This window comes from Eptesicus fuscus, chromosome 10, assembly GCF_027574615.1.
Source record: "Eptesicus fuscus isolate TK198812 chromosome 10, DD_ASM_mEF_20220401, whole genome shotgun sequence".
Lineage (NCBI taxonomy): Eukaryota > Metazoa > Chordata > Mammalia > Chiroptera > Vespertilionidae > Eptesicus > Eptesicus fuscus.
In genome coordinates, this window is record NC_072482.1 from 58,935,915 (window position 1) to 58,961,009 (window position 25,095).

Consider the following 25,095-nt stretch of genomic DNA (forward strand, 5'->3'; position numbering starts at 1 on the left):
GTGGCCGGGCACAGCATGGCGCTCCCGCGGTGATCCAGGCGGCGATCGCCACCCGGGAGGGCATGCCCGGGCACAGCCGGGCTCTCCGCAGGTGATCCAGGCAGCGATCGCCACCCGGGGGAGCGTGCCCGGGCACAGCCGGGCGCTCCGCGGTGATCCAGGCGGCGATCGCCACCCGGGGGGGCGTGGCCGGGCACAGCATGGCGCTCCCGCGGTGATCCAGGCGGCGATCGCCACCCGGGGGGCGTGGCCGGGCACAGCCGGGCGCTCCCGCGGTGATCCAGGCGGCGATCGCCACCCGGGTGGGCGTGCCCGGGCAGAGCCGGGCTCTCCGCGGGTGATCCAGGCGGCGATCGCCACCCGGGGGGGCGTGCCCGGGCACAGCCGGGCGCTCCGCGGGTGATCCAGGCGGCGATCGCCACCCAAAGGGCATGCCCGGGCACAGCCGGGCTCTCCGCGGGTGATCCAGGCAGCGATCGCCACCCGGGAGGGCGTGCCCGGGCACAGCCGGGCGCTCCGCGGGTGATCCAGGCGGCGATCGCCACCCGGGGGGGCATGCCCGGGCACAGCCGGGCTCTCCGCGGGTGATCCAGGCGGCGATCGCCACCCGGGAGGGCGTGCCCGGGCACAGCCGGGCTCTCCGCGGGTGATCCAGGCAGCGATCGCCACCCGGGGGGGCGTGCCCGGGCACAGCCGGGCGCTCCGCGGGTGATCCAGGCGGCGATCGCCACCCGGGGGGCGTGCCCGGGCACAGCCGGGCTCTCCGCGGGTGATCCAGGCAGCGATCGCCACCCGGGGGGGCGTGCCCGGGCAGAGCCGGGCTCTCCGCGGGTGATCCAGGCAGCAATCGCCACCCGGGGGGGCGTGGCCGGGCACAGCCGGGCGCTCCGCGGGTGATCCAGGCGGCGATCGCCACCCGGGAGGGCATGCCCGGGCAGAGCCGGGCGCTCCGCGGGTGATCCAGGCGGCGATCGCCCCCCGGGGGGGCGTGCCCGGGCACAGCCGGGCGCTCCGCGGGTGATCCAGGCAGCAATCGCAACCCGGGGGGCGTGCCCAGGAACAGCCGGGCGCTCCGCGGTGATCCAGGCGGCGATCGCCACCAGGGAGGGCGTGCCCGGGCACAGCCGGGCGCTCCGCGGGTGATCCAGGCGGCGATCGCCACCCGGGGGGGCGTGGCCGGGCACAGCATGGCGCTCCCGCGGTGATCCAGGCGGCGATCGCCACCCGGGAGGGCGTGCCCGGGCACATCCGGGCGCTCCGCGGTGATCCAGGCAGCGATCGCCACCCGGGGGAGCGTGCCCGGGCACAGCCGGGCGCTCCGCGGTGATCCAGGTGGCGATCGCCACCCGGGGGGGCGTGGCCAGGCACAGCATGGCGCTCCCGCGGTGATCTAGGCGGCGATCGCCACCCGGGGGGCGTGGCCGGGCACAGCCGGGCGCTCCCGCGGTGATCCAGGCGGCGATCGCCACCCGGGTGGGCGTGCCCGGGCAGAGCCGGGCTCTCCGCGGGTGATCCAGGCGGCGATCGCCCCCCGGGGGGCGTGGCCGGGCACAGCCGGGCGCTCCCGCGGTGATCCAGGCGGCGATCGCCACCCGGGTGGGCGTGCCCGGGCAGAGCCGGGCTCTCCGCGGGTGATCCAGGCGGCGATCGCCACCCGGAAGGGCATGCCCGGGCACAGCCGGGCTCTCCGCGGGTGATCCAGGCAGCGATCGCCACCCGGGGGGCGTGCCCGGGCACAGCCGGGCGCTCCGCGGGTGATCCAGGCAGCGATCGCCACCCGGGGGGCGTGCCCAGGCCCAGCAGGGCTCTCCGCGGGTGATCCAGGCAGCAATCGCCACCCGGGAGAGCGTGCCCGGGCACAGCCGGGCTCTCCGCGGGTGATCCAGGCAGCGATCGCCACCCGGGGGGCGTGCCCGGGCACAGCCGGGCGCTCCGCGGGTGATTCAGGCAGCGATCGCCACCCGGGGGGGCGTGCCCGGGCAGAGCCGGGCTCTCCGCGGGTGATCCAGGCAGCAATCGCCACCCGGGGGGCGTGGCCGGGCACAGCCGGGCGCTCCGCGGGTGATCCAGGCGGCGATCGCCACCCGGGGGGGCGTGCCCGGGCACAGCCGGGCTCTCCGCGGGTGATCCAGGCAGCGATCGCCACCCGGGGGGGCGTGCCCGGGCACAGCCGGGCGCTCCGCTGGTGATCCAGGCGGCGATCGCCACCCGGGGGGGCGTGGCCGGGCCCAGCGGGCGCTCCCGCGGTGATCCAGGCAGCGATCGCCACCCGGGGGGGCGTGCCCGGGCACAGCCGGGCTCTCCGCGGGTGATCCAGTCGGCGATCGCCACCCGGGGGGGCGTGCCCGGGCACAGCCGGGCTCTCCGCGGGTGATCCAGGCAGCGATCGCCACCCGGGGGGGCGTGCCCGGGCACAGCCGGGCTCTCCGTGGGTGATCCAGTCGGCGATCGCCACCCGGGGGGGCGTGCCCGGGCACAGCCGGGCTCTCCGCGGGTGATCCAGGCAGCGATCGCCACCGGGGGGGGCGTGCCCGGGCACAGCCGGGCGCTCCCGCGGTGATCCAGGCAGCGATCGCCACAGGGGGGGCGTGGCCGGGCCCAGCAGGGCGCTCCCGCGGTGATCCAGGCAGCGATCGCCACCCGGGAGGGCATGCCCGGGCACAGCCGGGCTCTCCGCGGGTGATCCTCGCCACCCGGGAGGGCGTGGCCGGGCACAGCCGGGCTCTCCACGGGTGATCCAGGCGGCGATCGCCACCCCGGGGGGCGTGGCCGGGCCCAGCCGGGCGCTCCCGCGGTGATCCAGGCAGCGATCGCCACACGGGTGGGCGTGCCCGGGCACAGCCGGGCGCTCCGCGGGTGATCCTCGCCACCCGGGAGGGCATGGCCGGGCACAGCCGGGCTCTCCGCGGGTGATCCAGGCAGCGATCGCCACCCGGGGGGGCGTGCCCGGGCCCAGCCGGGCGCTCCGCGGGTGATCCAGGCGGCGATCGCCACCCGGGAGGGCGTGCCCGGGCACAGCCGGGCGCTCCCGCGGTGATCCAGGCAGCGATCGCCACCCGGGAGGGCATGCCCGGGCACAGCCGGGCTCTCCGCGGGTGATCCAGGCAGCGATCGCCACCCGGGGGGGCGTGCCCGGGCACAGCCGGGCTCTCCGCGGGTGATCCAGGCAGCGATCGCCACCCGGGGGGGCGTGCCCGGGCACAGCCGGGCGCTCCGCGGGTGATCCTCGCCACCCGGGAGGGCGTGGCCGGGCACAGCCGGGCTCTCCACGGGTGATCCAGGCGGCGATCGCCACCCGGGGGGGCGTGGCCGGGCCCAGCCGGGCGCTCCCGCGGTGATCCAGGCAGCGATTGCCACCCGGGTGGGCGTGCCCGGGCAGAGCCGGGCTCTCCGCCGGTGATCCAGGCAGCGATCGCCACCCGGGTGGGCGTGCCCGGGCACAGCCGGGCTCTCCGCGGGTGATCCAGGCAGCGATCGCCACCCGGGGGGGCGTGCCCGGGCCCAGCCGGGCGCTCCGCGGTGATCCTGGCGGCGATCGCCACGGGGGGGGCGTGGCCGGGCCCAGCATGGCGCTCCCCCGGTGATCCATGATCCAGGCGGCTATCGCCACCGGGGGGGCGTGGCCGGGCACAGCCGGGCACTCCTCGGGTGATCCAGGTGGCGATTGCCACCCGGGGGGGGGGGCGTGGCAGGACTTGCCCAGCCGCTCCCAGGGTCCCTGGGAACATTGCAGGCATGTGGTTGCTGATTCCCAGACCAGGCCTCTGGCCACAGATTCATAGCTTTGCAGAGACCTAGGGCAGGGATCTGCTTTATCTGCAGAGAGACAGAGGTTCTGCAGTGCCCCCAAGACGTGGGTGGGCCCAGCCAGGGATCAAGGGGCATGGAAGGACTCCTGGCAGAGGGGCAAGGACCCTCACCCCTGAGGCGGGGGTTGAGTGGTGGAGCCACCTCAGTGGAGGGGTGCTGCACTGCAGGGTACTGGACTGACTGACGTGATTCAGAGAAGCTCCCAGTGCTAATGGGCCTAGCTCAGGTGGCCTTCACACTTCAGAGGCAGTGACTCCTGCTCCTGCCTTCACCCAAAAGCAAGCTCGCTACACCCTGCCCCATAGCAGAGCATGCCTAGGCAGTGAGTGGGAAGCCTTCCACCTGCTTCGGAGAAGGGGCGCAGTAAAGAATGCGGGGAGAGGAAAGAATGTGGAGCATCCGCAATGAAGAGGTGCTTGAGGAAGAGGCTGGGACGCCTGACTGGAAGGTTTGTTCTGTTTGCTGGGCCGCTGCCCCTTAGGAAGTGCAAAGAGCATGGCTCTGAGGGCTTCCTGTGTGCTCTGAGGGCTTCCTGAGTCAAGTTCCACAGCCAACTGGAATTGGCCTCAGTTTCCTGGTCTGTAAAATGGATGAAGCGTGTCCCAGTGCCTTCACTGATCTTTGATGGCCAATTGAGATACTATATAAAGAAAATGAGGGAAGAAGTGAGAAAGAAAAGGAAGGACAAAAAAACACAAAAGAAAGATTGAAAGGAACCTGTAAACCCATTGTCACTTAAATAGGGAATATAGTCAGTAGTGTTGTAATGATGGTATGATGCCAGGTGGGTACTAGAAATATCGGGGAACACTTTGTAAAGTATATGATTGTCTAACCACTATTCTGTAACTAATATAAAACCTGAAACCAATACAAAATAATGTTGAATGTAAAGAAATGAAAATTGGAGTGAAATTTTTATGAATTTCAAAGATTAAATAAAAGCTGTAAAGGAAGGAAGGGGAGAATAAAAAGTGTTTTTCATTTTGCCACTTCATTAAAAAGACAGTTGTCTTTATGTGGTGCTTTTATGCTTTTCTAAGTCATTATCTCATTTTAATTTCCGGGCAACTTAAATACAAGATAAGTATTCCCTCCACTATTTAAAGAAAGGAAATCTTGGTGTCTGGTCCTAATGATTCAATCGTCAAGCCCTTATTGTAAAGCAGGGTTAGTAAAATTTTCTGTGCAGGGTCATATCTATACTAATAAAAGCCTTGGGGGTGATCAGGCCAGCAGGGGAGGGTATTTGGGGGCAATCAGGCCTGCAGAGGAGCAGTTAGGGGTCAATCAGGCCAGCAAGGAAGCAGTTAGGGGGCAATCAGGCAAGTAGGTGAGCGGTTAGGAGCCAGCAGTCCCGGATTGTGAGAAGGATGTCCAACTGCAGGATTAGGCCCGATTCCTGTGGAATCGGGCCTAATCCTGCAGTTGGACATCCCCCGAGGGGTCCCATATTAGAGAGGGTGCAAGCTGGGCTGAGGGACACCCTCCCCAGTGCACGAATTTCGTGCACCGGGCCTCTAGTTATTAATAAAAAACAATTAACACAGTTAGTAAAGTAGGAAAGGCAATAAATACAACTTTATTTACAATTTTGAAGCAAAAGCTTAAAGGAAAAGGAATTTGGAGGTGTCATAAACGAAGGGCAGCCAAATCTAATATAAAATGCCCTCGGTGAGAAGCCACAGGGCTTTGACAAGTCTCCGCTCCTCTGTGCCTTCTTCTCATCTATAAAATATGGAGATTGTGCCAGAAAAGCCGGCGTTTCCTTCAGCAGTAACACTTGAGATTCCTTGGGGCCTCTTTCCAAGGTTTTTTCTCAATTCCCATCGCATTCTTGGTGAGAGTCTCAGGAAACTACGGTTGTTCTCGGCGGGGTCCCGTGACTGCTTTGCCCAGGAAGCCTCAGATCATGACTCTGGAATGAAGCCCCTCCTTTGGGTAGCCATTCTTTTCAAAACCCTTTTCAAAAATGTCTCGTGAAACTAGCCGTCTCCCACCTTCTTGGGTCTTCCCCATTGAAAGAAACAGTAAGCTTGGGTAGCCACCCCAACCTTCACAAACTTCTTTTTTCAGCCAAAATGCTAGAACTGAGAGACAGCAATATGTGGTCCCTGGAGAACATTTGACCCTTAAAAAAAGGAAATAATGAATCATCTCTACATAGTGAAGAGGGGCCACTTCTGGGAAAGCTTCGATGCAGGCTGTGTGACCAGCGAAAGGCACAGGCAGAATGGGCAAAAGGCACAGAATACAGGTTACAGTTGTTTCTACCCTGAAGCAACCAAATCAGGAAGTTCTCAAGGAAGTTATTTCAAAAGCAGTGTTGGGAATTTGGAGCATGGGAAAAATTATTGCCTTTTTTTTTTTTTTAATAATTAGAATTATTTCACACAAGGCCGGCCTGAAATTAGAAGCCAAGAGCCCTTCTTGAACAACTCTAGCTAGGAGTTCAGTTCTCCAGTGGGCTGCACAGATACAGATGAGATTGCAGAGGGGGCGTGGAGAGCATTGAATACCCTGAATTCTGCTGTATTTGAGTTTCAGAGTAAGTGAAGGTTCTCTTTAGATATATTCATTAGGACTTTACATTTGTAGATAGGATAGAGAAGTGAAAGGGAAAACATGCAAAGAATTGAGCCTTTGTGGCAAAGGAGGAAATTTCCCTCCACCCTTCTAGGCTCTTCCAGCTGGTCTAATTATTAAATCGACATGAGACAGATTAACGAGAGAAAATAACCAAAGTTAATTATATACAAATATGTGAGAACCCCACATACATGAGAGAGTGGGAGACAGAAAGGGAAAATTAAATACATATGGCACCTTGAGCCACGGAATGAGGTAAGAAAGAATCGTGGGGCTTCAGAGGGGAGGAAGGTCATTCAAAGGACGGTAAGAAGAGCACATGTTCAGTAATTAGAAGCTTGCCCTACCCTATAGCTAAGTCATAAAAAGTTATTTCTGGTGGTAATTCTTATTATGAGCAAGGCCCCAATTTAGATTCTTTAAGGGAGAGGTAAGCATTTCTCCTAAGCCCGCAGGGTCTCCATTGCCTTCTGAGGCCTATTCTGAACATTTCACCTTCAGTGTCTAGAGGCCTTGGTAGTTACAACACGGTGGCATATTCTGGTTGTCCAAGAAGTTGCTGGATTCCACGTCTGTGGATATAAAGTTCAGCACTCAAAGACCCAATTGCTATTCATTCATATTACACAGAATAAGGCCTGAGGGGACTCATTTTAAATGCCAGCAGTGGAGAAGGAGGGGCTGAGGGGAAAAGGGGAAAGGAAACATTGATTTCTTACTTATCTGCTTCCATGTGCTTTATTTTGTGTAACAGATACTTATTCCCTTTAAATGTTTTCAAACCATTTTTAAAAATCCTCATTGAGCCCTAGCCAGTTTGGCTCAGTGGATAGAGCTTCGGCCTGTGGCTAAAGTGTCCCGGGTTCTATTCCAGTCAAGGGCACATACTTCTGTTGCAGGCTCCTCCCCAACTGGGGCCCTGGTCAGGCTCGTGCAGGGAGGCAACCAGTTAATGTGTTTCTCTCACATCGATATTATTCTCTGTCTTTCCCTCTCTCTTCCACTCTCTCTAAAATCAATGGAAAAATATCCTTGGTTGAAGATTGAAAAAATAATAATAAAGTCCTCATTGAGTCATTCAACTGCATGAAAGAAACAAGTGCCATGACAATGCTTTGGGGAACCGGGTTTGGCCAGAATCAGTTGTCTTCAATTATCTAACCAGAGCTTCTGCTGTCTGCCGAAGCCACCCCTGAGCATTTATGTCACCTGTTCTTCCCCCCACTTCTGCAGAGATGATTTGCAAATAAAGTCCCTTTGCTGACCTGCCCTTGGGATTGAGGTACGAGTGGGAGGCCAGAAGGGCAGTGTGGAAAGAGGTCCTGGGGGGTTGGGCAGGGAGCCCAGGGTTGAGAGAGCCAAGGCCGGCCAACGAGGTCAGAGACACCACACCTTTGCTGGGACTCTCCACCTCTGTCTTCTCCTAGATCCTAGAAAGTAAAGCACTTTCAAGGCTGAAACCCCGCCTGCAGAACAAGGCAGGTCCTGAGCAGCCATGGAAGCTGGCTCCAGGTGAGTGAGAACCCATTGGGCTGAGAGGGGTGCCGGGAAGAGAGTGGGGATCAGCTGGGAGGGATTCCCCTGCCAGGAGGCCAGAGACGCTCAACGGTGCAGCAGATTTCTTGCTAAGAGAAGGTCTAGACAGCAGTATTCCCAGGGATCCTGCTGCCCAGCTAACAGGTGTTGTTGGTTTTTGTTGTTGTTCCTTAAGTCTCCTTCAAAATTCTGGGTTAAAATGTGCCCTCTATGTAATTTTTTTACCTGCTGGGGAAGAAGGGTAGAGAGGAATAGAATTTATGTGGGGTAAATCCCATATACTTAATGTGTGCCTTTCTCTCCTATCCCAAATAAAAGCTATATCACCTTTGGATGTTTCCAGCATGTATATTTTGCATGTACAAATACACAGAATTATCCTCTGAGTTAGACTTTCCTATGTTTCTACTGCCCCAAGAACCCTACTTCTTGTCTAAGTTCATCTCTGATCCCTTCCGACTGCTTTCACTCCCTTCAGCCTCAAATCCCGTACCCAAAGACTGAGTCTGGGTCTTTAGATAGCTCTGTAACTCGATACCAAATCCTCAATATTGTTCTAAAATTTGAATTGGAAGTTACAACCTTTCCACTTCTACAGTCTGTTCTGAAACAGACTCTGGAGCAGGAGGCACGGGACGGTTGATTTCATCAGCATCATCAGATTGATGGCCTTGACCATCCTTTTTCATGAGTTTGATTGATCATTGGAGTCCTTCCATGGAACATCTACCTTTGTCTGCTTCTTACAGGCAAAAGACAAAAATTGAACTGTTTCATGTCTGGCATCACCCCCAGAAACTTAATGGGGCTGGGGGATCCTAAGGACCAGTGCCCTGACCAGGCAGACTCCCAGGGGAGGGATGCTGGAAGGGGTTTCACTTTGGTGAAAGGCCTAATTGTTGCTGCTCAGACCTGTCCCATTCTGCCAAGTTCCTGTCCCACATCCGCTGTGTCTCTCCCTCCATACCCCATATAAGCAGCAACTTAAACATAAGTGGATTCGAAAAGTAAATCCAAAACATCGGAATCAGCCAGGTCTTCAATCCCCAACCCAGCATCACTATAGTGTCTTATAGGTGATAAAGAAAGATATTGGGGGGGGGGGGTCTCCATTTGCATCTCTCTCATGAAAGCTGGGCCGATTGAAAAATAAAAGTAGCAAGCTGGTAGAAACCTTGGATCTGTGCTTTAAAGCTGAAGAAATACGCCTTTTGAATAAACTGCAAAATAAAAGACAAGGGGAAAATTGAAGGGGACTTTTGTACAGATTCTTTCTTATCATTTCATGACATGGTTTTCACATCAGATATTCAACAGCCCATCAATCTGATGATGTTACAATTAGTCCCACTTCCAAACCTGATTAGCCACTCTGGTCTTGTTTCTTACAAATATTAATTTTAGATTTTTCTCAATTAGGGCTAAATGTCAACTAAATTGTAATACATGAAAAGTGTTATTAATGTTATCATAATAACAACTTATGTTCCCTCCACATTAAAGCATGTAACACATTTGCCTAAAACCCTTTTGAAACCCTTTTCTTCCCAATTTCAAAAGGGAAGCAAAAGATCCTGGAACTGAATATGAATGAAACAGTTTGTCAAGAGCTTTGCAAATGTTGTCCTAATTCATGCAAAATCAAATTTATCTCCATTAGGTTAAGTTTAACTGGTTCAGATTCACAAGGTTGCCAAAGATGGGGTGTTAAACTCCTTTAAGAAATAATTTTGGAAATACCCATTGAATTTTCACACTCGTCTATTTGAACAGTCAAAGGCCCTTTATGAATTAGCAATGAGATTGGACAGAACTGGTTTTCCTTGGGCAGTGGTCGGCAAACGCATTAGTCAACAGAGCCAAATATCAACAGTACAATGACTGAAATTCCTTTTGAGAGCCAAATTTTTAAAACTTAAACTATATAGGTAGGTACATTGTTATTAACTTAATTAGGGTACTCCTTCAATTGCACTGCACGTGCGCGCCCGCACGAGGTATTTTGTGGAAGAGCCACACTCAAGGGGCCAAAGAGCCACATGTGGCTCTCAAGCCGCGGTTTGCCAACCACTGTCCTTGGGGATTACGTAAGATATTTTATTTTTAATCAGAAGCCTAAAAAGTGTGATAAATATCGGTGCCTTGAATTAAGTCTGCATAAGACCTCAGGAAAAAGTTCTTATCAAAGAACCAATGAGATTAAAGGGATGGGGGGCGGGGGGACAGATTGGAGAAATCTTGGCTAAAATTCCTCGCCATGAAAATCTGGTATCTTATGTAAAGAAGAGAAATGGGACACACACACTTCCACATGATCAGCCTCGGACTAGAGGAAGTCCCCAGTCACTGGTCCTGAAGCTAACCTTACATTTCTGTTCTGAACCAGTTCTAGGAATTAAATTCAAAGGCGGAGTGTAGGATTTTATCTGATGGAAAAACGAATTGGAAACATCTTCAATTTTGGAAAAGTATATAAAAAAATTAAAACTAGGCTGTATCCAACAACTCAATAACCTAGATATATAATAACTGCTAATATTTCAGGTGTTTCTGGCCAATATTTTTAAGAAAGAGAGCTGGGTCCGCGCGTGTATGTGTGTGTGTGTGGGGCAGGGGGGGGTGATCTTGTTTTAAACACAATTGGAATTTACCCTAACCGGTTTGGCTCAGTGGATAGAGCATCGGCCTTTGAACTGAAGGGTCCCAGGTTTGATTCTGGTCAAGGGCATGTAACTTTGGTTGCGGGCACATCCCCAGTAGTGGGTGTGCAGGAGGAAGCTGATCGATGTTTCTCTCCCATTGATGTTTCTAACTCTCTATCCCTCTCCCTTCCTCTCTGTAAAAAATCAATAAAATATATTTTAAAAAAACAAACACAATTGGAATTCTATCACATAAATTTTATCCTGGGTTGGTACTGGGTGGCAGAGCACCCTGAGAGAGGTATTCCTGAGGTTGAGGAACGACCTGGAATAGCATCTCCCTTATAAAAATAGGGCCAGAGGAGCAGCTGCAGGCAGGGAAAGCCAGCAGCACCAATGAGCCTCAATTCGCCCTCTGTTCCCTTGCCTCCACCATGGCCCAACACTCCATTCCTTATTACTCGGATAAGCTGAAACAGGGCAGGACTTTGGGAAGACTTTTACTAAATGTTAGAGACAGTAAAAGGGAAATAAACACAGAACCAGAAGTACAGACAGGCTGGCTTCGGAGGAACTGGCCCCATCTGCCCACAGCTGGCTCCTTCCCAGGGCTTGCTTAGTCTGGTTTATTCTCAATGGTGATTCACGGTCAGCCTCAGTCAGACCTCTGCATTTGCTGTGTCTTCTCGCCCTCCCAGTTGGAAGCCGACCCATGAGCATCCTCAGCTCAGTCCGGGCAGACCCCACCTGGCCTTTCAGCCTCCAGATTTCTACTCCCTACACTCTCCTCACTTCCCTGCTCCAGGCTCAGGCTGCCCTGGGCAAAACTGCTCCCCTTCAGTGACCTCTCTTGGTTCTGCCCCTAGTCCTCATCCAAAGCACAGGATAGATTCTAAAACTGGTTCACAGTGAAGTAGAAAAGATTGGCAGCTTCCAGTTAAACCTCTCTCCTGAACAACACGGAGAGAATCTGGAAGTTCCACACAAAGCTTGGAACACTCCTGCCCACCAAGCCACGGCCCCTCACCTGCTGCACCATTACCTCCAATGTGTCTGCCACACTAGGATGCCTGCAGAGTAGCCATTTTCTGATTTGCACAAAGGTGCCTGCAGGGAGGGATGGCCCTTTCTTTATGGATTGTCTTTTAGGAATGGAAGAGCTTTGTAGGGATTAGAAAAAGATGCCCTCCTGGGTACACACAACTCCCCTGGCAAAGATTTCCTCCTTCTTCCTGTTGAAAAACTTGTCCTCAGCCTCAGGCCCTTATGCAGGGCATGAAGAACAATTGAGGCTTTGGGGGGTCAGCTAGCTTCCCTGGTGCCTCTGACACCACCAGGTGTCACCACGTACAGAAGACCTTGCTCTGAGCATTCCTGGACCAATACCATGGATTACCTTTGGTAATCTTCACTGTTACAAAACCTCGACCACAGAAGGTAAGCGCTTTTTTTTTCAGTTGTTTTTAGTCCTTTCCTTAAAGCAAGATTACTTTTATTTCTTCTCCTTCTCACAGTATTGGCAGAAAATACTTCTCTGGGTTGCCTCTTATCTGAAGTCTTTTATGTTCTCACTATTCCCTTTCATTCTTTTCTTCCTAGAAACTTCTTATCTCTTGCCATCCCCCAATGCCCCTCCAAGGGAAGAGAGCCAGCTCTCACCTTCGAGCATTTATCAAAAATCTCTGAATCATGGTAAAGGCCTGGGGCTCCAGCTACCTAGAAGAGGTCAATGGGGAGGAGGTTTCGGGGAGGGGACATATGTAATACTTTCAACAATAAAGACTTTTAAAAACAAATCTCTGAGTTACATGGATGTCTCTCCTTGGGAAGGGAGGTGCCTTGGGAAGGGGCTGGCTTTTCCCTAGGCAAAGGTCCTAAGGATGGCCAACCTAGAGTAACAGGGTTTGTGGGGAAAGAGCCTAGAGGACTTAAAAAGTTCTTCCAGACAGTTCACCCCATTGTTGCCATACATATCAGAAATAATTCCTTCAGCACTGATATATAAAAGACTGTCAAAATGCTATTTTGAATTATAAATAACAAAGAGCATTCTCCATAGACACAGACAACAGTATGGTGATTACCAGAGGGTAAAGAGGGTTGTGGGGAAGAGGGAGGAAAAAGAGGGGATAAATGGTGATGGAAGGAGACTTGACTTGAGGTGGTGAACAGACAATACAATATACAGAAGATGTATTACAGAATTGTACACCTGAAACCTATATAATTTTATTAACCAATGTCACCCCAATAAATTCAATAAAAAAGAGTTTTCATATACTTTACCAAACACACATGTTAAAAATGGCAAAGAGAGGAGAAACCAAGATGGAGGCATAGGTAAACACCTAAACTGCTGCCTTGCACAACAATTTCAAAACTACAACTAAAAGACAAAATGGACACCATCCAGAACCACAGGAAGGCTGGCTGAGTGGAAATTCTACAACCAGAAGGAAAGAGAAAAGCACACTGAGACTCAGAGGAGCTGCAGGAGGCAGAGGTACTGAGATGCACATGGAGAGGACTGGCAACTGAGTGCACGGCTGGCTTTCTCAAGCGCGAGGGAGACAAAAGCTCCCGACTGCACTGAACTCCAGTTCCGAGCGAGACTCTGGGGACCCAGACTCATTCGGGGAGAAACTGGACTGTCTAGCAGTGGGCGAAACTCAAGGGCGGCTCTCTCTCAGAGGTGCTTGCAGTGATTACCATGGGACACTGAGACACAGGGGCCTATTAAAGCAGGGCTGATGGGAAGTCTCTGCCCTGAGACTCCGCCCCATCCAAGCTGAGCACAGAGGCTTTTGCAGTTTTGTAGGTCTTGTCTAATAAGGGTGTCTCCAGCACAGAAGTTCTCCCAGCATAGACACAGCTGATTCTCACAGCCAATTGGCCTGGAGGTCAATTCCTCCCAGTGATACCAACAACAATCAAGGCTTAACTACAACAAGACTGTGCACACAGCCCATAAAGGGGTACACCAAGAGTATCCACCTCAGGTAACTGGGGAGGCTGAGCCACAGGGCCCTATAGGACACCTAGCACACAAAGCCACTCTATCAACTCAGGGAAGCAGCCAAAATGCGGAGACAAAGAAACAGATCACAAACTAAAGAAATGGAGGAAAGCAAACAACTGGATATAGAGTTCAAAACCACGGTTATAAGGTTTTTCAATAATTTTCTAGAAAAGGCAGATAAATTTAGCGAGACCCTCGAGGATATGAAAAGGACCAACTAAAATTAAGCATACACTGATCGAAATAAAAAATATTATACAGAGATCTAACAGCAGACTAGAGGATCGCAGGAATCAAGTCAAAGATTTGAAATACAAAGAAGCAAAAAACACTCAACCGGAAAAGAAAAAAGAATCCAAAAACTTGAAGATAGTGTAAGGAGCTTCTGGGACAACTTCAAGCGTACCAACATCAGAATTATGGGGTTGCCAGAAGAAGAGAGAGAGCAAGATGCTGAAAACCTATTTGAAGAAATAATGACTGAAAACTTCCCCCACCTGGTGAAAGAAATAGACTTACAAGTCCAGGAAGCACACAGAACCCCAAACAAAAGGAATTCAAAGAGGACCACACCAAGACACATCATAATTAAAATGACAAGAGCAAAAGACAAAGAGAGAATATTCAAAGCAGCAAGAGAAAAACAGTTAGTTACCTACAAGGGAGCACTCATATGACTGTCAGCTGATTTCTCAACAGAAACTATGCAGGCCAGACGCGAGTGGCAAGAAATATTCAAAGTGATGAATAGCAAGAACCTACAACCAAGATTTCTCTACCCAGCAAAGCTATCATTCAGAATTGAAGGGCAGATAAAGAGCTTCACAGATAAGAAAAAGCTAAAGGAGTTCATCACCATCAAACCAGTATTATATGAAATGCTGAAGGGTATTCTCTAAGAAAAGGAAGAAGAAGAAAAAGGTAAAGATAAAAATTATGAACAATAAATACATATCTATCAACAAGTGAATCTAAAAATCAAGTGAATAGCCCTGACCGGTTTGGCTCAGTGGATAGACCGTCGGCCTGCGGACTGAAGGGTCCCGGGATCGATTCTGGTTAAGGGCATGTACCTGGGTTGCGGGCGCATCCCCAGTAGGAGGTGTGCAGGAGGCAGCTGATCGATGTTTCTCTCTCATCGATGTTTCTAACTCACTGTCCCTCTTCCTTCCTCTCTGTACAAAATCAATAAAATATATTTTTAAAAATCAAGTGAATAAAAAAATCTGATGAACAGAATAAACTGGTGAATATAATAGAACCAAGGACATAGAAAGGGAGTGGACTGACATTTCTCAGGGGGAAAGGGGTGTGGGGGGTACGGGAAGAGACTGGACAAAAATTGTACACCTATGGATGAGGACAGTGTGGGGGGTTGGGGGGGTAAGGGCAGAGGGTGGGGTGGGAACCAGGTGGAAGGGAGCTATGGGGGAAAAAAGAGGAACAATTGTAATAATCTGAACAATAAAGATTTATTAAATTTTAAAAAATGGCAAAGAGCCTGGCTGGTATTGCTCGGTGATTGAGCATCAACCTTTGAACCAGGAGGTCACAGTTCAGTTCCCAGTCGGTCTCGATCCCCAGTGTGGGGATGAGCAGGAGGCAGCTGATCAGTGATTCTCATCATTGATATTTCTATCTATGCCTCCCCCTTCCTCTCTGAAATCAATACAAATGCTTTTTTAATGGCAAAGAGAAGAATTGAGATCATTTAGAAATTTTTGTGACAATTTTGTGAACAATTTATTATTTATTACTACACATCATGGTGAGGGGAAGGGGTGCAGAATACACAACTGGCATGAAATTATTTTGAGCAGAAGACATTTGAGTTCCTGAAATGTCTTACCTGCCTAAAAGCACAGACTCCTCAAAGAACTTCCAAAAATTCAATTGTCATAAATCTCCTCTCAGGGAGCAACTGGATAAGTCTCCACCACTCACCTAAACAGACATGGTCTCAAAGCTATCATATCACCCATCTCTTCTCCTATGGGCTCATTTATATTTGCAGGAAGTCATTTATTTTGCTGTAAGTGCCCTTCTCTCCATCCCCTTTCCCTATTAAGATGGTATCTAAGGCCAGAGCCGGTTTGCTCAGTGGATAGAGCGTCGGCCTGCAGACTGAATGTCCTGGGTTCAATTCTGTTCAGGGCACATGCCCAGGTTGCCAGCTCGATCACCAGTAGGAGGCGGCTGATCCATGATTCTCTCTCATCACTGATTTTTCTATTTCTCTCTTCTTCTCCCTTCCTCTCTGAAATCAATTTTTTTTTTTAAATGATGGCATCTAAGCCCCAAATTTTAACTTGTCCCTTTGAGTCACATTTTTCTGTACAGATCTCCTATACATACATTAATTTTAAGATGTGTGATTAAATTTTGATTTTTCTCTTGCTAATCTGTCTTTTGTCAATTTAATTCATAGGCATCCAAGTACTAAACCTAAGAGTTTAGAGGAAACTGTTTTTTCTCCTCAACAAGAGTCTAGAATAGATTACGGGGAGAGAAAATGCTGGATGCTTAGCTACTCTAAGATACATAATACTTTGCAAAGCATACACAAATGGAGAGGTGAAAGGTTCCTTGGTATCATACTTTGCAAAGCATACACAAATGGAAAGGTGAAAGGTTCCTTGGTATCTTTAAAATATAAACTTTAAACAAATTATACAAATCATAACATTTTTATACTGCCCATCTAGTTATTTCTGGCATGTTAAATTTTACATCATACCTCCAATAAGCTTGACTTCTTGATTAGGAAGCAGAACAAGAGTAAAAGGAAAACACTGAGGTGTTAAGACTGAACATCGAAAATCTCGTATCTGAAACGATTGTACAGTGCACATTTGGAGAGAAGGGCACTCTAACTTCTGGAGGGAGGGGTACTCTTCTTCTCTTTCTCCTCTCAGATCTTCTGACTAGCCCAAGAATTACATTAACATGATACATTAAAAGGAGAAAATAACCAAATTTAATTACGTATGTACATATGGGGGTTTGTAAGACTATGGGGCCCTAGGACAAGTTGGACAATTGAGGCTTATATGCCATCTGGAGCTAACGAGAAGGGGTGGGTTTCCACTTCTAAGGGGAGAAAGGAAATTTACATGGAGATGAAGAAGCAAATGTCTATTAAGCCAATGTTTGCTGGGCCATCTTTAACAATGGGACAGAGAGAACTTTGATCAAATGGGCCCTCCCTGTCTATCACACCTGGTTCATATTAAAATATAGTACTATTATAATGATAGTACTTCTCGGAGCATGTCTCTATCTAAATTCTCTTAGGCAGTTAGAGAGAAGATCAAAAGTTCTTCTTGAGTTTTTTGTTTCTTAAAAATAAACAGTTTAAAATAATCACTATCCCAAAAAAAAGGCATATTTTGGGATAGCAAACTCTGCTCCCCCTCATTTTACATATATATAAAGATATATAAATACTATTGATAATCTGCTAATATACATAATATCCTTTTTGATAATTACACTAATTTTTAAAGAATTTAAACTATTTGTTATAAAATTGCTTCTCAGCCTTTTTGCTAAGATCAAGTGTAAACTACATGTTATTAAAAATGTATAAAATATGGTTAGTAAAACATTTAGATAGCAAGAAAATGAATGAACCAAACATTGGGATGAATCTTAACAATTTAGTAAATATTAACTGGGAAATACGTGTTCAAATTTTATATAAAACGTAATATTTCACAAAGTTTAGGACAATTATAATAAGAATATATAATTCTTAGGAATTCATTTGCTGTAATAAAACTCTATTAAAAAGAAAGCAAAAGAGTAATGAATTAAGGATCAAGATTATCATGAGGGAAGAGATGGGATTGAGGAAACCAATGCTTAAATGAAAATTATTAGAAAAATTTTAGCTTTTGTTTGGGATGGTGGCTTCACAGGGACTTACTACAGTATTTAAAATGACCAAATAATCAAGGAAATAAATAAAAGAGGAAAAATGAAATTGAAAATGCTCAGAAATACATATATACATAAAATGTATTAGATCTCTAGTCCAATATCCCAGAAGTGTCCAATGTATCAATTTCTGGTATATACTTCCATTTTTTTTCTCTTAGTATTCGAAAGCATATTCTAATTCCACATTTAAAAAGCAACAAATAGCCTGCAAACACACCCCAGGGAAAACTAGTGAGGTCATAAGTAAAGTTGCTAATATTACCATGATTGCAAGAAGAGCCTCCTGAGTAATCTACACTATCTTATATAATAAAAGCCTAATATGCTAAGTGTCCAACCATTCATTCTACCATTCGACCAATTGCTATGATGCACACTTGACACCGAGAGGCAGACGCACTGACCAGTAGGTTAGCTTGCTGCTGGGGTCTGGCCAATTGGGCCAGGCTGAGAGACCCCACCGGTGCATGAATCCATGCACTGGGCCTCTAGTATACAATAAAGTCTTTAAGAAGCAGAGTAGAGTCAACCCTTAAGCAAAGGGCGTTAAAACTATTAGTAATAGAAACCCACAGCTTCCTCCTAGCTCAACCCAGACTGCTCTCCCTTCAGGGCTGTTGGAAAGACAAGTTTTGAATCCCTTGCTGTCTTCCCTAAACCCCTAAGATTAGACGATAGCAATCAGAGGAGCAGGTGAGGGCAGAAGGCTCTGAACGAAGAGCCATCCACCTCTTTACCCTCTAAAACACCTCAGACTTCTCAGGGTCCAGAATCCAGATTGGACTTTCTCTTTTTTATAAGAGAACTGGGTACAAAAACTTTGTAGGTCTAGACCCCAGATGGGAAGAATATGGTTAATTCCTATTCATAATCTCTTCCTAGGACAAAAGTCCCACTTAATCCTTTCAAATGAAGACCACAGCTCTCAGTCTCCAACCAAGCTACTGCGTTAGCTCCTCCAAAGAAAAGGTCCCCAGCCTGCTCCCCAAACAGTCCACTTCCTCAATCTCACCCTAAGGAAGTCACACATCTCACACACCAACTTGACCTGCATGGGCAGAAAGTAGAGGTGAAAGAAAATTACACTCCTTGCATTGAGAGACTTAGATATCATTGCCTAATTCAAACTGCACCATCTCCATTGGCTCTCTCTGCCAACTGGATTGATACCATTTCTTCAATGTGCAATTAGATTTAATTAATTGCCTCCCACATTTAAACTATAATCAGTAGTGTACTGGTAAATATTTAACAACTGGCTTGATGGAGGAAAAGACATTAGCCTCTGTCTATTTCCATGGTGTAAATACTCCCTCTATGGCCTATTTCAAGTTACCAAAGTGATGTCACTAAATGGAGGGGAAATGATATGTACAATCAGATCTCATGAGCTAGTTTGAGCAGGCTCCCTCACACCACTAACTATAACACCGTTACTATAGTTTATTATTATTTTGGTAAGTAGCTCTACAATTGACCAATATTTTACAGCCATGTCTCAGTTTCTTCATTTAAAAAAAAAAAAAAGGTACAATAAGACCCACTTCTCCATATTATTGTGAGAATCCAAGTGAGAGGCACATAAAGTTTTCAATTCATGTTTGTCCTGCTTCCTCACCTCCTTCTCTTCTTCTCATATTGCACTTTCATTACTCTTTCTCACTGCAAAGGCACAGTCCTAGCAGGGACCAAAACCCATGAAAGTACCACCTGGAGCCCAGGAGATGGAGAAGTGATCCAGTGAATGACAAGCTGGGATGCCAAGAGCATATTTTCTCATAGAAAGATGTGGGGACTCTATATAACACTGAGGTCTATATGATGAATAGTTCTAAGGATTCTGTTCATGATTGTCATTGACGGATCCTACACAACAGTGAGTTCCAGATGGTGGTGGATTCTACCTGTGAGAGTCCCTGAGCCAGACCACCCAGCTAAGCCACTTCTGGATTACTGACCCTCAGAAACTGGATAGGATAATAAATGTTCATTGTTTAAGCTAAGTTTTGGGGTGATTCATTACCTAGTAATGGATAACTAATGCAGCTTTCTAGGGGATAGATCTCATGACTGTGTTTTTACCCTTTACTTGATTCAAGTTGTGTTATATGTGACACTTCTTTTCCATATTCCCTCCTAGAATCATGAAGTACTCTTCTCCCTTATCTCCTGTTTAATCCCACCTTTTTTGGCTTCCTCCTCCCTGGGTTAGGTCTTTACAATATTCTTTTTTCATTCTACATACACTGTCTCATTTACTCTCATGATTCCAATTAATACTTACATTCTTTGGAAGGCAGGTGACAACTCAAACTCTCAGAAGCGGGGGAAGAATGTATTGCCTTATATGGTTGGGAAAGATAGTAGCTCATGGACTGCCTATAAGATCTGTAACAATTTCGGCCCCAGGCACTGCTTGCTTTGGTTTCCCTTTGAGTGTCTGCTTCATTCTTTTTCTGACACTGATAGACACTGGCTACAAGCTGGAAAATATGGCACTATGATAGTCAGTCCCACTGAGACCACATGGAGTGGTAGAGAAGTATTTCTGCAAAAGAAGGGATGATGGTCAGATAGAAATGCCATATGTCCACCACATTGTCTATGGATGGATGACTCCATCACTGGTCTAGTGCTATCTCCTAAACTCCAAAGCTGTACATCAACTGGCTCCCAGATATCTCCAGTTGGATAGGCACTGGGCACTGTATTAGTTTGCTGGGGCTGCCATAACTAGCAAAAACTGGGTGGCTTATAGCAATGAAATCTATGGTCTCATGGTTCTGGAGGCTAGAGGTCCAAAATCAGGGTGTTGACAGGACCATGCTCTCTCTGAAGGTGTTAGAGAAGAATCTTTTGCAGGTCTCTCCTAGCTTCTGGTAGTTCCTTAGCTTGTGGATGCATCACCCCAATCTCTGCCTTCATCTTCACATGATGTTCTTCTTGTCTATCTCTGTGTCCAAATTCCACCCTGATGACCTCATCTTAACTTGCTTATATCTGCAAAGACCCTATTTCCAAATAAGACCACATTCTGATGTACTGGGATTTAGGACTTCAATATATGAATTTCAGAGACACGCAGTTGAACCTGTAACAGGCACTATAAGAACTTCAATAGAGAATTCATTGTCTTTGCTTGTTCATATCTCCCTACCTATTCCCTATAAATTGGTGTCTTTCTTCACATACCTTGTCCTGATGAAAGACATCACCACATGCCCTGCCATCTAAACCAGAAATCCTAGAGTTGTGTTTGTCTTCCTTTTCCTTCTACATACAATCATTCATTAACTTCTGCTAGGGCTATACCTTCAATGTCTCTTAAATGTTTCCTTCTACATTCAATCATTCATTAACTTCTGCCAGGGCTACACCTTAAATGTCCTCCCTCTCCAAATCCCAGGGTGACTTCAGATTCTTAATATTTCACACATGGATGTTATAGACACTTCTTAAATGGTCTCTTTACCTCCAGTGTTGGCTCTGTTCTGCCCACTCCACTCCCTAATCTACCCAATCCATCTGATATTCAGAAGCTTATGTGATGTATCAAAAATAGGTTGTGTTTTGTTTTGCTTTTTACCACTTCAGAGCTTTTTCAGTAAGTCCCAATAAATATAAGACAAAGCACAAAGGTCTTTGTCAGACCCACCAGGCCTTGCTACATGGTCCCTTCTTAGCTTCACCTCTGACCATTCTTCTCTCTACCCTTTACCCAGACTGAAATGCTTGCAGTTTCCTAAGATTGGACCTCTGTTCTTCCCCACCATCTGCCTGTCACTGCCTTCTTATTTATTTTTAAAAACATTTTGCGCCCTAGCCAGTTTGGGTCAGTGGATATAGCATCGGCCTGCGGACTGAAGGATCCTGGATTCAATTCCTGTCAAGGGCACATACCTCAGTCTCAGGCTTGATCCCTAGCCCTGGTCAGGGTGCTCATGCAGGAGGCAACCAATCAATGTGTCTTTCTCATATTGATCTTTCTCTGTCTCTTCCCCTCCCTTTCACTCTTAAAGATCAATGGAAAAATATCCTCGAGTGAGGATTCACACATACACACACACACACACACACACACACACACACACACACACACACTTTGCCAAAGTTGGCTTAATGTTTTTAATTTTTTTTTTAAATCCTCACCCCAGGAAGAGGGAGGGAGGGAGGGAGGGAGAGAGAGAGAGAGAGAGAGAGAGAGAGAGAGAGAGAGAGAGAGAGAGAGAGAGAGAGACTGGTTGCCTTCGGTAACCTTTCAGTGCACAAGACAAAGCTCAACCAACAAATTGAGCCACTCTGGTCGGGCCCTCCTTATTCTTAGGGCTTGGCTCAAGAACTTCCTCTGGGAAGCCTTTTAACTTAGCCCATTCAGGCTGTTACAACATAAATACCATGAGCTGGGTGTGTTAAACAACATACTTTTTTCTCACAGTTCTGGAGACTATGAAGTCCAGGATCAAGGAGGCAGCAGATTCAGTGCATGGTGAGAACCTGCTTCCTGGCTTCTAGACATCCTCACATAGCAGACAGAGAGAGAACAAGCCATATGTGCACTCAGTCTCTTAACTGTCACAATGTTATGAGGTTAGGGCTATTAATATCTCCATTGCATAGATGGGGGCACTGAGGCACTGAGGGGTCAAGAAATTTTCCCTGAGGTTGCCGAAACCGGTTTGGCTCAGTGGATAGAGCTTCGGCCTGCGGACTTAAGGGTCCCAGGTTCAATTCCGGTCAAGGGCATGTACCTTGGTTATGGGCACATCCCCAGTAGGGGGTGCGCAGGAGGCAGCTGATCCATGTTTCTCTCTCATCGATGTTTCTAACTGTATCCCTCTCCCTTCCTCTCCGTAAAAAATCAATAAAATATATATTTTTTAAAAAATTTTTCCCTGAGGTTGCACATCTAGTAAGAGGCAGGCCAGGGATCTGGACCTGGGCTATCTAGCTCTGACAACCACATTCTTAACTGTTATACTCTTATGTCCTATCAAGTCATACTGATTAATTTTTATAAATAAAATTAAGATGTTAACACCTCATTTTATTTAAGTACATATGAAATCACTTTTGGGGCCACAGGAAGGTCACCTCAAGGCCATAGGGCTTCATCCTCTAAAGCAGCTGAAACATAAAATCACTATCAGGGCTGCAAAGGCCATGGGTACCAAGAAGCCACAGAGAGAGACTTTAACCTTGGAACCCCTAACCAAAAGCACAAATCACCATGTGCAGGGGAGGGTTTCATATACTCTTGGGCTTGACCTACCTTCTTAAAAAGTGGATAAGGGCAGGGTGAAGAGAAAGGAGAGGATTCTAGGAAGAGGACCCGGCATTAGCAAAGGGATAGAGGGCAGGAGTGCATGGGTGTCTAGAGAATGATAAGTAGGTAGTATGACTTAAAAGCAGTGGTTTGAGACAGAAGAATTTCTATGGAAATGACTTATAAAAATGGTAATCTTAAAATATGGCATGATTCCACATGTCAGAGATCAACAGAGAATGCATAGAGAAACCATTTATTCATTAAACACGTGCTCTTGAATGCCGATTGTGTTTACAATGCTATGCCAAGTGTGGACATAATTCGTGAAATCTCCAGACAAACAAAATTCTGAGAGTTCAGCCAGCTTCAATGACAGCAGCAGTCAATTTGATTTTCCAATTTACTGTCAACTTGTAGTTCAGCGGAGTGATTTCTTTAAACAGTCCCAGTACTAAACTCCTCCAAATACCTACTTTGAATAAGGAAACAACGTTTTTATTAAGGGGCCCCTAGACGTATATAACAAATGTCATCTAATTTTATCAACATGCAAGTACTAAACATATTTACCGTATCGAATGCAATCGAGAGGATTTTGAAAGGAAATCCATCTGTCCACTTGAGCCTTCCTGACAGCCTCCTTCTGGGAAAGGAAGCCAGGAATGAAACTCAGCCTCTAAAAGTATATTTTTAAAAATTAGTAGATGTCCATTCTCGGGTTGGGGGGTTTATTGTATTTCTTCTTGTGTACTTTTCAATCTTCCTCTAATCACCATCTGTTTTATTCAGTTCCTATGACTGCCCTAATTTAAGTAATATTTACCTGAGCTTCAGTCAATATTTGACATTTTTAGTAAATGGTTTACTATGATACTGCTTCAACATTTATTAAGCAGTTAAAATTGAGTCTGTACCTCATCTTGTGTTTATCTTTGAACAGAGCAGGTAGAGCACAGGTGCCACGGTGGAGTTCAGAGCTTATATTTAGCGGCTCGACCAACAGTCATCCTGCGGACTTGGCAACCTGTGCGACCAAGGCTGTTACCAAAGAGCAACCAGCTGCGCAAGAACCAGGAAGCCTGTAGATTAGTGGCCCCACTAACTCCAACCCTTGTGGGAAGAAGCCAGTCAAACTTAAAACTCCAAATTAACTTTTAATTGATCTTGAAGCCTATGCCGAGAATGTCACTCTATTCACAGCAATCTAATACCTTGAACTATTCCTCATCTTCTACATTTCTTTTCCATCAGGTGAAATTCTGGAAGTACAGAATGCTTCCTCCTAGAGCCACAGTCAATCAGCTTTTGTGGCCAAAGCAAACTTGCAGAAGGTGGGAAGGTAGAGCTAAGACTGACTTCTTTGACACCAGTAAGTGCTTCGAGTCCCACTCAGAAGGAAGGGAGAAGGATGACCCTCTATTGACTAGCCTGTGGATCTGGAACCCAAGCTCATTCATCCTACAACTATTTGGAGCATTTATGTGTTACTCTGTACCAGGCACTATGCCAGCAGCTGAGGCCAGGATGTTGAACAAAACAGACCAGATTCCTGCTGTTTCGGGGACAGACAGAAAATAGGCAAATAAACAAGAAAAAAGTTCAGATACTGATCGTTATAAGAAGTTTTAAATAGAATAAGTTGATATTGTTGACTGGTGTCTCCTCTGGATTGACCATCAAAGAAGAACCCTCTGAGGTGGTGACAGCTAAGTCTGAAAAACTAGAAGGATCGCTATGGGACAATCAGGGAGAAGAGCCCCTGCCCGCCGCCAAAATAAATCCATGTCCTAACCCCATACCTGTATAGGACCTCATTTGGAAATAGGGTCTTTGCCGATATAATTAGTTAAAATGAGATCATACTGGATTAGGGTGGGCCCTTAATCCAATATGATGGGTGTCCCTATAAGGAGAGGGAAATTTGGACACAGACAGGGAAAACGCCCAAGACAATGGAGGCAGAGATTGGAGTGATGCGTCTACAAGGAACACCAAGGACTGCCAGCAACACCAAGAGCCAAGAAATTGGCATGGAATCGATTCTCCCCTAGAACCTTCAGGACAACCCGACTTCCAACTTCTAACCTCCAGAACTATAAGAGAACTGTAAGTTGGAGATACTTTGTTCTGGCAGACTTAGGGAAGAAATACAGATGGAGGGCGCTCCCAGGAACTACACTTGTTAGGGAGTGAAGGAAGCAGGACCAACAGAGGGAGATGTTGAAATAACTGTGATGTAGCTAAAAAAGTGTCCTCAGTCCATGAGGAGCTCTGGAGTTGGGAACACCCTA

General features: G+C 48.0%; 1 long non-coding RNA gene across 1 annotated transcript; it reads right to left on the minus strand.

Moving 5' to 3' along the window:
* Positions 1-23,255: 23,255 nt before the first annotated feature.
* On the minus strand, positions 23,256-24,660 carry LOC129150438 (uncharacterized). Its single transcript, XR_008557186.1, has 3 exons — positions 24,604-24,660; positions 23,375-23,480; positions 23,256-23,273 (listed from the first exon to the last, which is right to left on the minus strand). It is a non-coding gene; the product is annotated as an uncharacterized LOC129150438 (long non-coding RNA).
* Between the last annotated feature and the right edge of the window lie 435 nt (positions 24,661-25,095).